The sequence below is a fragment of the Peromyscus leucopus genome, chromosome 2 (genome assembly GCF_004664715.2).
Source record: "Peromyscus leucopus breed LL Stock chromosome 2, UCI_PerLeu_2.1, whole genome shotgun sequence".
Taxonomy (NCBI): domain Eukaryota; kingdom Metazoa; phylum Chordata; class Mammalia; order Rodentia; family Cricetidae; genus Peromyscus; species Peromyscus leucopus.
Genome location: NC_051064.1, coordinates 117,107,176 through 117,119,618, shown reverse-complemented (window position 1 = coordinate 117,119,618; position 12,443 = coordinate 117,107,176). Strand labels below are relative to the sequence as shown.

The following is a 12,443-nucleotide window of genomic DNA, read 5'->3' as shown; positions in this document are numbered from 1 at the left end:
GGGAGGCGGTGAACAGTTCACCCCATCTTACCCACAGAATTCTTCGACTCAGCAGCGAGGCTCGTGAAATCCCAGAGGAATCCCAAGGTTGTTGTCTTCCAGACGCAGGGAGCTATCCACTGGCCTCTGCCTGGCCAATGTCCTTCAGTTTGCCACCTGTCTCTGCTTCATCCCATCCAGCATGAAATCTTCAGGAAGCAGGAGAGAGGGTGTGAGACTTGATGGCTTCAAGGGGACCAGGGGAGACACTGATCAACCCAAGAGCCCCCTCTCTGTGAGTTACACTAGGAAGCAATGTGTACACAGGAGTCACAGATGTCCCCGGGCTTTAAATACTGAAAATACTTATGCCAAACAGAAGATTTATCAAGGGTCTGAATAAAGAAATTTCAGACTTACTCCCATTGTGGATTCCAGACACTAAAAGCTGTAACTTGCCAGGGTGACAGAGTTGGACCCTTCTCTTGGCTCCTAGAGTCTCACATAGAGGGTTCAAGCTGATACTTTCTGCTGCTTGCTTGTGAGAGATGCTTAGCGCTGGCTCTGGCTCCTAGTAGCCAGGCCCAAGTCTCATGCAAGAGGTAACAGTGCCAACAAGATAAAGCAGACCTTGAGAGTAGCAGGTGGCAAGAATGGAGACAGTTTTGTGCCCCAAACAATCATTGCTGATTCCCAATGTGATGACTTCATTTTCTGTAGACCAGTGCTATATTTAACCCCTTGGCTTTACTTATCATGTGCCAAAGTTGCTCAACTTCTTCTCAGTGAAACACACTCACACTTCCCCTTTTTCTCTGGGGGAAAAGCACTGAAAATGTGCTTAAGTCTGAATCCTGGGCTTCTGTGCCAAAATTTCAAAGGTTTCTAACTGGAAACTGGATGCATTTCAAAGTTACCTCAAATCACATTTCCCAAGTTGGACTTGTCCCCAGCCCCTACCATGGCTTCCTTCCTCCTGATTTCTCTTCTCCTCTATCAGATTACATCATCCTGCCAGTCAGCTAGCCATAAAGCCATTAAATCATTTCTCCCCCATCTACGTAAGTTCCAAATGCTCACATTCCATGTTTTCCCTCAGCTTGCCTATAGCTCCTTACAAAGGAATTTCTATTTATCTTTCAAGGCCCATAGCAAATTACAGAGAGGATCCTATCAACGTTAGAAGCAGTCTGGACTTCCTTTTCTATTCTCTCCAGCATCTCATCTAGCTCACAGCATTCCATTACAACACAAAATACACACCGTGATTCTCCCACCAGGCTACAGGCTCCTCAAAGGCAAGATGTAGATGTTTCCAGTTAGCTCTTCCTAGCATTTAATACAGCATCTGGCACAAAAGGGCTCCTAGTGAATCTGAATGAATGACTTCATCCACAAAGTATCCTGTTCACTGCGTATTAGAAACTTCAGCACACTGGACAGCCCTGTCCATTGTACTTTCGTTCCCAAGGGAATCAATCGCCCAGGCCCAATGAAACTATTTCTAGAGCCCAAGGAAGTTTGGCTGATATGCTTTCCTGTTCCCACCACTGCCCTCCAGGGTCAACCTTGAACATCTATGAACTTTAGCTTGCTGCCTTTAGTGTTATTAGAGGCCAGCAATTATTTTTCTTTTCTTTTTTAAAGATTTATTTATTATGTACACAGCGTTCTGCATGCATGCCTGCAGGCCAGAAGAGGACACCAGATATCACCAGATCTCACTGTCAGCCACCATGTGGTTGCTGGGAATTGAACTCAGGACCTCTGGAAGATCAGCCAGTGCTCTGAACTGCTGAGCCATCTCTCCAGCCTGCGATTATTTTTCTGTAAAGGGCTGGATAGTAAATATTTTACACTTTGTTGCTTCATTTTCTCGGTTTAGCCTTTGTTAAGAGGAGTGCAGCCACAGATTGTATGTAAATGAATGACATATGACATATGCCAACCAAACTTTAATTATGGAAACCACTGTTAGAATTTCACATATGTTTCATGTCTCACAAAATGTTCATCCCCTCTTGATTCTCCATCTCCAAACACTTAAAACTGCAAGAAAGCACTCTCAGCTTACAGTCTCTATAATAACGGGTGGCAAACCCTAGTTTGCCAACAGCTAGTCTACTGTTAAAAAAAAAAAAAAAGCAATATTCAGAATTCCATTACAGACTTTGTATTACCCAGCCATCTGGAGTCACTCTAGGGCTGAGGAAGTAGAAAGCATATGGGCTTTCAAACATTAGAGTCTAGATTCAGCTTCCGGCTCTGACTTCTACTAGCAAGGCAGAACTGGACATATTCCTTAACTCTTTTTCACTGTCACCACCTACAAAACAGGGGCAATAACATACGTTGTGAGGATTAGAGTGTGCATATCAACTTAAATGCCTGGCATTTAAGAGGCACTCCATAACTCCCATTATTACACCTTGTGAGACAGCCTCCCCATGTCAACCATAGCTCTGGAAAACAACCTAGACACTGGATACTACATCTGGACAGCAAGAGAGAATATGTGTCAGCAAAGGCCAAAAGCAGAGAGGAGTTTCTAAGGGCCCAGTTAGCCTGACTGTTCTGCCACCATATTTGGGCCACTTTCCCTTTTCACCAAGAATTTGAGACTCACAGAATGCAAAGGATCCAACATTTGACTTCCAAGACAGAGAGCATACAGAGGACACAGAAAAGGGTCAGGTTTATGGCATTTCCACTCCTAACCCCAAAAGCCAGACCTGAGCTTGCCATGTCTTTGCTGGATGTCTAATAGGTGCCGCTGCCTCTGCTGGGGTGACTTGGCCTCCCTTGCACTGCCCAGATCAGCTTTCCTACACTATGCTTCCATTCTTTTCCAGAAGACTTTACCTGCAGTCTGGCCAAAGGGTTGCTTCTACCTGATTGCTCTAAATCATTTCCAATTTCCCACGACTGTGTACAACTCACCAGGATATCTGTGATGTTTTATCACAGTCTTCCCTTAGCCTGAGTCAGCTCTGGGTCCCTCTACCTAGCACAGGGCTGTTGCTTAATGACTCAATGAGAGTTCGGAGCATTCTCCCCTTAAACTGTTCTAACTGGACTCTTATTAGCAGACTGAGCACAGTCTGGGTCACCACTAGGAAGAGGGAAAACCTCCGAGAAAGAAAAGAAGCATAACCAATGTGATCCAAGCGATGGAAAATAGGTTTTGCGGATGAGGTAAAAGCAGCCAGGCGGTGTAGCCCGGCGAAGCGAAGATGAGCCCTAACTGGATTCTGGCTTTAAGTACAGAAAAGGTTTTCATGAGAAAATCTTGATCTCATCCGCCCTTTATAATCAGAAAGAACTTTTCCATATTCATGGAAAACAGAACAATAAGAGCTGGCTTAAGCTAAGGAGGGGTTTAAGCTGGGAGGAGCTAAATTAGACACCACTTTCTGGAGACACCATACTGTTGTTCTTTTTGGCAAGTGAACTGAAGGGGCCTTGCTCGGTGCTTTTGCTGAAGGCTGTGCAAAAGGAAGTGAACACCTGCTCTGGTCCCGTTTACTGTGGACAGAAGTGTGGAAAACATGAGTCAGGTGAGATTTCCTATCAAGCCACTGGCTTTTTTGTTGACTGTTTCCCACCAAGTACTTTAAGTGGTGTCATGCTTTGGAACCCTGTGATAGAATCACCTAGCATTTCTAAGTTTCTTGATGGGGCAATGAAAGGAGAAAACAGCAAAGTCAGAGTAAGAGAGTAGGGAGAATAGCCCTAATAAACACACTGCCTGTGAAATGAGTGCCAGACTGGGTACTAATGCAATTACTAATATTGTTACTGACACTACTATTATTCACTAAACATCTATGACCTGCTGGTCACTGAGCTGCTTAATGTCATTTTAGTTCTTACAGCAGCCCCACGAGGTAGGGAATATCTGTACCTCCTTTTCCAGAAGAAGAAATCTGAAACTAGGCAGAGTTAAATAACTTGTCCAAGTCACACAGCTAGCCAGTGACAGAGGCAGGACTCAAACCCAGACAGTCTGATTTAAAGTTCATACCCGACTTACTGCTTCCCCACAGGAACGAGACTGATTCCTTCTTTCTGAGTTCAGGTTCATCCTCTCTGCTTTATATTTAGACAGTCTCAGGCAGGGAGAGAAAAGCAACACATGGCATTAGCAAGAGAGAAGACCTGTCAAGTGAGTCCAGACCCTTTATCCTGGGGGAAGAAGGCTGAGAAACACAGCGGGGGATGAGTAATACCTAGACTGAAGGCCAGATTCCTGGCTCCAGCTCTTTCCATTACAGATTCTTGTTGAATTTGATGGTGAAAAAAATGAAGCATTATGAGACTGTCCATTTTACTTCAGGATCTGTACTTGAAATCCAAGGGTGCCACAGCCTCTGTAAACTCATTCTAAGATCATAGGGGCTAAGGATAGAGATGCATTGATTGACAGCACTGTGACAGAAGCCATAGGCTCACAAAGCCTGCATAAGCAGACTCAGACCAGGATCTCAGGTACTTTACAGCTGAACCCTCCTCACTTATGTCCCTGTTCTGGAAGTTTCTTTGTTCCAGTTAGCCTCTGTCCCACAGCCACAATCAACAGAAGCCTCATCATGGCATCTAGAGCCCTACAGCATAAGGGAAAGAAGAGGAGCCTTTGAACTCAACCCTCTTAAGTCAGTCTGAACCCTCCTAGGGTCGGTCTGAACCCTCCTAGGGTCGGTCTGAACCCTCCTAGGGTCGGTCTGAACCCTCCTAGGTACGGTCTGAACCCTCCTTGGCGGTCTGAACCATGCTGTCCACTTACTAGCTTTACCCGACCTTGGTGAAGCTACTTGAATCTTTCTGAGGTCTGGTTTCCTAGTCTCTAAACTGGGGATAAATGTCCCGCTCTTACAGAGGTTGTGAGGATTAAGTAAATTATAGCGTGTAAACTGCGTGGCTCCTTGCAGGCCACAAAGCAGACACTTGATGAATGTTAGCCTTCTTTCCTCCCCACATCAGCAAACCCCTTCTTCTCCTCAGTGTGCCTGGGCCCTCGTGTGTGTGCCCCCTTCCAGGCATTTCTGCCTCCCGACAGGGCTCCAGCTGCCCTTTCTCCCAGGAACGAACTCCCTCCATGTTCCAGCTTAACTTCTCTCCCTTCAGGAATCTGGTCATGTAGGGATTGATTTCTCCTCCTCCCAAACTCCCACTTGGCTTATATTCCTTACTTCATTTGCCCAAGTCAGTCTGGTTTCAGTTATTTATGCACTGACCCATCTTCTTAACTACACATGAGGGAGAAGGCTTCGAAGAGACACTTACAGAAGAGAGAGAGAGAGAAAAAAAAACCATGTTGCTACCTTTGGTGCGTGTATTTCTTAATTCTAGATGCTCGTTCACAGCATAGCCTCGTATGTGTTGCTGAATCGAATCTTTCCATGTCACACTGGGAATCTTTATTGAAAGATCTAGGACCGAGTTTTCCCTAAAACTATGCATTTTACTGCCTGACAATAAACAGACAATTTTTGTGCTCCTGGGGATCAAAGTTGGAGCCTGGTGAATGCTAGGCCATGGATCTACCACTGAGTTACAGTACCAGCCCAACAGGCAATTTTTTTTTTTTTTTTTTGGTTTTTCGAGACAGGGTTTCTCTGTGTAGCTTTGCGCCTTTCCTGGAACTCACTTGGTAGCCCAGGCTGGCCTCGAACTCACAGAGATCCGCCTGCCTCTGCCTCCCGAGTGCTGGGATTAAAGGCGTGTGCCACCACGGCCCGGCCCAACAGGCAATTTTGTAAGTATATTCATAGTCTTAAATTAAGGTCCACCAGTACTCATGTGGACTTGCTTTATTCCTTTGTCCAGCCTTCTGGCACATTATGGGCTCCTCTTGGGACATCTCTTCAGTGTTCAGGGAGACGCTGCTGGGAGGATGGCTTTCACTCCCAGAGGAAGAGGGCTCCAGGATCTGCTCTCCAGAGAACTGCTAACTCCATTGGGTAGGTGACTTCCACTACAACCATACTATAAAACCCAGAACTATAGGATTAGAAAACAATGGGAATGATTCCTATCTGGTTTCTGAGTCTATAAAATAGTTTAATATACTTAAAACCTATAGTTCAGTCTATAGTAAGTACTTGGTAAATGTTAGCTTTATCAATCATGTAGAGCTACTTGGGAGGCCTTATAGGCAGGGTAATCACTTGAGCTTAATAATCAGAGGCCAGTCTGGGCATCACAGAGAGATTCCAATCTCAAAGAATTAAAATTAATTAATTAAAGGTTTTTTTTTCTTTTATTTAGTAGAGAGTCAGAAAGATGGCTCAGTAGTTAAGGGCAAGTGCTACACTTGCAAAAGACCCGAGTTCAGTCCCCAACATCCATTTTAGTTGCTCAAAATAACCTGTAACACCAGCTCCAGAGACTCTATCACCCTCTTCTGGTCTCTCTGGGCACCTGCACTTATGTGCACATGTACATAATACAAATAAGGTCAGAGGTGGTGATGGTAATTTTAATCTCAGCATGTGGGAAGCAGAGGTAGGTGGCTCTCTCTGAGTGTAATGCCAGCTTGTGTACATACTGAGTTCCAGGCCAGTCAGAGATACATACTGACAGTGCCTCAAATTAATTAATTAGTTCACTAGAGTAGAATTGGAAAAAACAATTGTCTGGACATTTCACTTCCAGAACTCTCTATCCTTGACTGAGTCCTTGTGTAATCTTGGCCCAGTTTCCCCCTGTCTATATGATGAAGGCAGCGGAACCAGATGGTTCCTTTGTTCCTTCTGCCTTCAACACACACACACACACACACACACACACACACACACACACACGATCAATAAAGGACTTTTTGTTCCATATGCTGGGGCTGTTGGCAAGGAAAAATGTGAATTTGTAGCTGCTGGTCCCACATGGAAGGGACTACTGTTTACCAAGGCCAAGGGCAGAACAATTGATTAGTCAGCCACCTGTAGCTTTCCCTACATGAGCTATATCACAGACAGCAGGTCCCTGGACACGGCACAACTTCTTTCGTAACTAAACTCAACAATAGCAAGACCAGGGACTGAAATCAATAATAGCAATGAAGAATCTTGATTCATGAATAGTTCCTGCACCTTTGTGCCTCTGATGCCTGTAAGTAGGGCACCATCCATCTAAACCAGGCCCTCCTTAGTCATGAAGGAAGATGCAAAGTCTCCTTCTAAACCTGACAGCTTGTAAAACAAGGACCAAAGTGAGTAAATGAAAAAAAGTTACTGACTCATTTAACCACAAGCATTACAGAGACCTACTATGTGCCAGTCCAGTGCCATGAAGAGGAGGTATGACACAGACACGGCTCCTTGCTACCAACAACTGTAGTCAGGGTACATCTGAGTAATGTACCCCAAGAGTTCTTTGCTAAGAACTCTATGGGAAGTTCGGTCTCTGCTACAGGAGGCTGGAATGGGAGTGTCCAATTCAGCAGGAGGATGAGAAGCTTCACCCAGGAGGTCATAAGATGTGGTGTGATCACCCACGAAGCTACAAAAAAGGAGGTCATAAGAGCACCCATGAAGCTACAACAGGTGCCATATTACTGGATTACTATAGACCACACAATAAGAGACCATGCTCTCCCTAGCTAGGCATGTGCTGCAATTTGCCAGCTTGTTCTCAGACCTTCTCTCCCCACGGTCTGGCTGCCTGTTGCCAGGCCCTCTGAGCCAAATCTGCTAACGCACTACAGCAATGACAACTCCTACACAAGCCAAAGCCCAGCTACTAACCCTCGATTATAAAAAGAGAAACTTTGAGTTGTGAGTAGATTTGGGGAAGGGGTTCCAAGATTCCCAACTAGCTCACATCGATACAGAATCCCTGGCCCTGTGTCTATTCTTCCTATCACTCCAAGCCCAGGGCCCTTTAGAAGGCTTGAAGCTAAGGACAGTGGGTTAAAGCTCTTTGGCTCGGCTGGCCCAGGGAGACACTCACTATATGTCAACTACTCAGCTGGTGCTTGGCACATGGCCTGCGGTCAACAAGTTTTAGCTCCCTCCTCATACTGCAAGGTCAATTCCAGTGTGTAAATCCCACAGAGGTTCCAAGGCTCCGGTTACATCAGCTTTTCCCCTAGGGCCTCCCTGAAATATGCCAGACCAAAATACTCTCTTTCCTAGAAATCACAACAGTTATGTATCAGTACCCATTGCATGTAGGCAATTTACATGTAATCATACTTAACCCTCAAAATGACATTATTATGTCCATTTTAACAGAGAAAAGGCTCTGAGAGAGAAAATGAGCTGTCCTAGGATATACAGATAGGAGATGGGAAAGCATGGCTGACCCAAAAGTCAAGCTCTCCCACGCTCATTCCTCGCTTCTGATCGTCCACAGTCCTACAGCTATAGAAGAGAGCCTGCATCCTACCCACAGTTCTACATCTCTCTGCTGGACAAATGTGGCAAGCGTTTTAAAAATTGTATTGCAAAATAACTGGAAATAGTTAATTTACCACAACTAAGTACACACATTTGATAACGTGCTCATGCCAGCGGACTGTATGAGCCTTGAGCCCTCCTACAGCCTCGAGCAGATCCTTGTTTGGTCTGACACTCAAATCCCATACAGGATGAGCTCCGACGCCGGTACCCACCGGGTCCCGACCTGTCACGGTCCAAGCCCATCCCCAGACACGGGCTGAGAGCCTCGAAAGGGGTTTTACACGCTGCAGTCTCGGCAGGGAAGCAGCTCAGAGGACCGTCCTAAAAGGATGTCCCCTTCGGCTGTCCCTCCGCAGAGGAATCGGGTCGTGACCTCGAACTGCTCAGAAGGCCCTGACTGCCCCTCCCGGGTGCACCGCCGCACTCCAGACCCCGGCCCCGTTCCGCCCGGAGGGACTCCTCGCTGACTCACTTTTACCTTAGCTGACCAGCGCCAGAGCGGCCGCGCGCACCCCCACCTGCAGGTCTCTGCCGAGAACGCGGAAGAGGCGGAGCTAGACCCGAGGGGGGCGGGTCCGGGCAGAAAGGGGAGGGAGGGGGCGGAGTCACGCCTGCGCCCCGAGGGCCACACGTGGCTAGAGTCGCGAGCCCAATACACTGCGCAGGCGCGGCGTGTCCCAGCCGTGGTAGGTCCCCGGCGTGTGTTATTGTTTTCAAAGCTGAGAGTGGAAGATTCGCAGGTGCACATAGTTACTTCTGCGAGCCAGGACGGAGGCTTTTCTAAACTGAGGGCAGCTCTGTTAAAATTTCTTCCTTTTAAAGTTTAATTTTGAGACAAGGCCTTGCTATATACCCCAGGCTGGCCTCGAACTCTTTTTTTTTTTTTTTTTTCTTGACTCAGTCTTCAGAGTTCTGTGATTACAGACGCGCACGCCACTAGACACAACTATAAAATTTCTGTAAAGGTATGTGTATACGGAATTTCATGAGCGTATGAGTAAAACATTACTTCCAGTAATTGAAACCTTTTTTTGTTAGGTTTTTGTTTTCGAGCCGGTCTCACTATGTAGCCTTGGCTGTCCTAAAACTCACTGGTGTAGACCTTACTGGCCTTGAACTCACAGAGATCCACCTGCCCCTGCCTCCCGAGTGCTGGGATTAAAGACGTGTACCACGACACCAGCTAAAACAAACTTTCTTATTCTACTCTATGTGTGTGTGTACACTAATTAAATTAATTCCTCAACCAGGTGTATGTGTGTACACTAATTAGATTAATACCACAACCAGCTGTGTGTGTATACACTAATTAGATTAATCCCTCAGCCAGCCTCCCTGCCTCCCTGCCACAGGCTTCAGGCACCTGAGACGGGAGGACTGCTGTTTGGCTTTAGTTCAGGTTCTGATGCAGTTTTGTTTGGGGGAAGTAAACACCCCCATCCTATTCAGTATTGTTGTGAGCAAGGCACTTAAAGAGCTTCTCAGCCTTCCCATCAGTTCCCTCCTCTCTTCTGGTCTGTGTGTTCAACTCTATGATGGAAGGAAGTGGGAGTATTCAAGACTTTGCTAGATTTCCAATCTAGATGAAGATGGGAGAGTCTTTCCCCTAAGCTTTTTTATTTCCTCCCTTCCAGAATTTGAGTCCTACCCAAAGGATGTACATCCCAACCTCCTCCAACTTGCAACCTCCCAGGCCCACCAAGCTTCATGTCTTCACAGGCCTTTCTAGCCTATTCCCCTATGCTCAGTAGCCAACTAGTCCTGAGTTGCTCAGACATAGATTGTCATCCAGATTCTCAAAGTTAACTACTCTCCTATGCACATGGCAACCAAGGTTAATTAACATTGGATAAAGGCTCTGGGGGGGGGGTGATTCCAGGAAGGAGGGCAAACCATGTGGAACCCAGACCTCCTTTTGGCCTATGCCACTACATTCCACAGCTCCATACAGTGGCAGCAGGGAACATAGAAGGGGCTGTGGTGTTCATGAAAGTCACAGGTTATGCAGCATTGTTTACTCAATGGGGGATGTTCTGCCCCAGGGTGGTAAGCTGCTTTTGCTTGGTTTTGCCTGTTTGGGTGAGAGAGAGGATCTTTTCTGTCATTACTGAGGTTGAAGCTCTTCTTTATCCTCTAAGCATCCCTCGCAATCTCAAAGTACGTAGTGTGTGCGCACGCGTGTGCATATGTGCTTCTAATGTATTTCTAAACACCTCAGTTTTTGAGATAAATCTAACTCTTACTTCCGCAATGTTCATGGACCTGCTGGCAGTTGGACTGTCTGATTGAAGAGATAGTGGTTTGTTATAGGTTTGAAAACACCACTCTTTTAGAATGCTGGACCTTGGGCATTAGAAAGAGCAGCGAAATGGAGAACCTTATAGATTCTACAGCAGTAAAAGAGGGGAGAGATGGGGGGGGGGGCTGGGAAGAAGGCCAGACAGCTAGCTAAAGAGACTTGATTGTAAGTCAAGCACTTGAGGCTGTACCAGAGACATAGTAAGTATTAGCTAAGTTATTATCATCTACCTTCACGGGCTGAGAATGAAGGAGCTTAGAGATCATTCAGATCTTCACTCCCACTTTTTTTTTGTTTTAATTTATTTATACCAGGTGTGGTGGTCAATACCTTAATTGCAGCACCCAGGAGACAGAGAAAGGTGGATCCCTGTGAGTTTGAGGCCAGGCTAGTCTACAGAGTGAGTTCCAGTTTAGCCAGCACGACATAATGAGACCTTGTCTCAAAACAACAAAAAAAATATTACTACTGTGTGTGTAATGTACGTGTGGTTATGCATGCCACAGTGGCGTCTCTCCTTTCACCTTTACATGGTTCCTGAGAATTGAACTCAGGTCATTAAGTGTGCATTGTTGGGCAGCAAGTGCCTTCATCCACTCAGCCATCTTGTTAGCTCACCACTTTTGACCATAAAATAGATAAGAAGTGGTTTAGAGAGGGAAGGTACTTGCCATGAGACCTTGGGGGCTGGCTGGGGCTAGAGCTCAGGCCTCCACTGCTGTGGGATGATCTGTATGTCAAATTGCTCTGATTGGTCAATAAATGAAACACTGATTGGCCAGTGGCCAGGCAGGAAGTATAGGCGGGACTAACAGAGAGGAGAATTGAGAGAACAGGAAGGTGGGAGGAGACACAGTGTGGTGGTATTGTGTTCACCAAAATATTGTGTACTCTAATAAATTTATCTGGGGTCAGAGAACAGACAGCCACTAGATACAAAGGCTAGAAAATGGTGGCACTCACACCTTTAATCCTAGCATTCCAGAGATAGAAATCCCTCTGGATCTCTGTGAGTTCAAGGCCACATTGGAAATAGCCAAGCATGGTGACACACGCCTTTAATCCCAGAAAGCCAGCCTTTAATCCCAGGGAGTGGTGGTAGAAAGCAGGAAGATATATAAGGCGTGAGGGCAAGAAACTAGAGGCATTTGGCTGGTTAAGGTTTTGGCTGGTTAAGCATTCAGGCTTTTGAGCAGTAATTCAGCTGAGACCCATTCCGGATGAGGACTCAGAGGCCTCCAGTCTGAGGAGACAAGACCAGCTGAGGAATTGGCAAGGTGAGATAGCTGTGGCTTATTCTGTCTCTCTGACCTTCCAGTATTCACCCCAATAACTGGCCTCAGGTTTGATTTTATTAATAAGTACTTTTAAGATTCCTGCTACAACACAGTCATTTGCCACCAGGACAAGCAGCATGTGAAGATGCCGGTAAGCCACGAGCCACGAGGCAAGGTATAGATTTATAGAAATGGATTAATTTAAGCTATAAGAATAGTTAGCAAGAAGCCTGCCACGGCCATATAGTTTGTAAGCAATGTAAGTCTCTGTGTTTACTTGGTTGGGTCTGAGTGGCTGTGGGACTGGTGGGTGACAGAGATTTGTCCTGATTATGGGCAAGGCAGGAAAACTCTAGCTACACTCCACTTCCCAGGCAGTCCCTCCTGGCTCCTTTGCAGGTGTAGGAGGAGCTCTAGATGGGCCTTTGTTAATGCTTCACAATCAAGCTGCTGAGTGGCTTGTGGTGTGGGAGCAATGAGTTCTGTCTC

The 12,443-nt window shown here is 46.2% G+C and overlaps 1 protein-coding gene across 6 annotated transcripts in view; it reads right to left on the bottom strand.

Annotated features, from left to right (window-relative positions):
• Positions 1–8,946, bottom strand: part of Mknk1 (MAPK interacting serine/threonine kinase 1) — a 40,876-nt gene extending 31,930 nt beyond the window's left edge. For 5 of the 6 annotated variants that reach the window (XM_028889288.2, XM_028889312.2, XM_028889304.2 and 2 more), the window contains exons 1-2: positions 8,857–8,946; positions 32–188 (exon numbers count right to left, since the gene is read on the bottom strand). The gene's annotated coding sequence lies outside the window, so the exon portion shown is untranslated. Of the gene's footprint in view, positions 1–31; positions 189–8,850 lie in introns of all 6 variants that reach the window. The other variant, XM_028889297.2, reaches the window with a different exon arrangement.
• Positions 8,947–12,443: the final 3,497 nt, after the last annotated feature.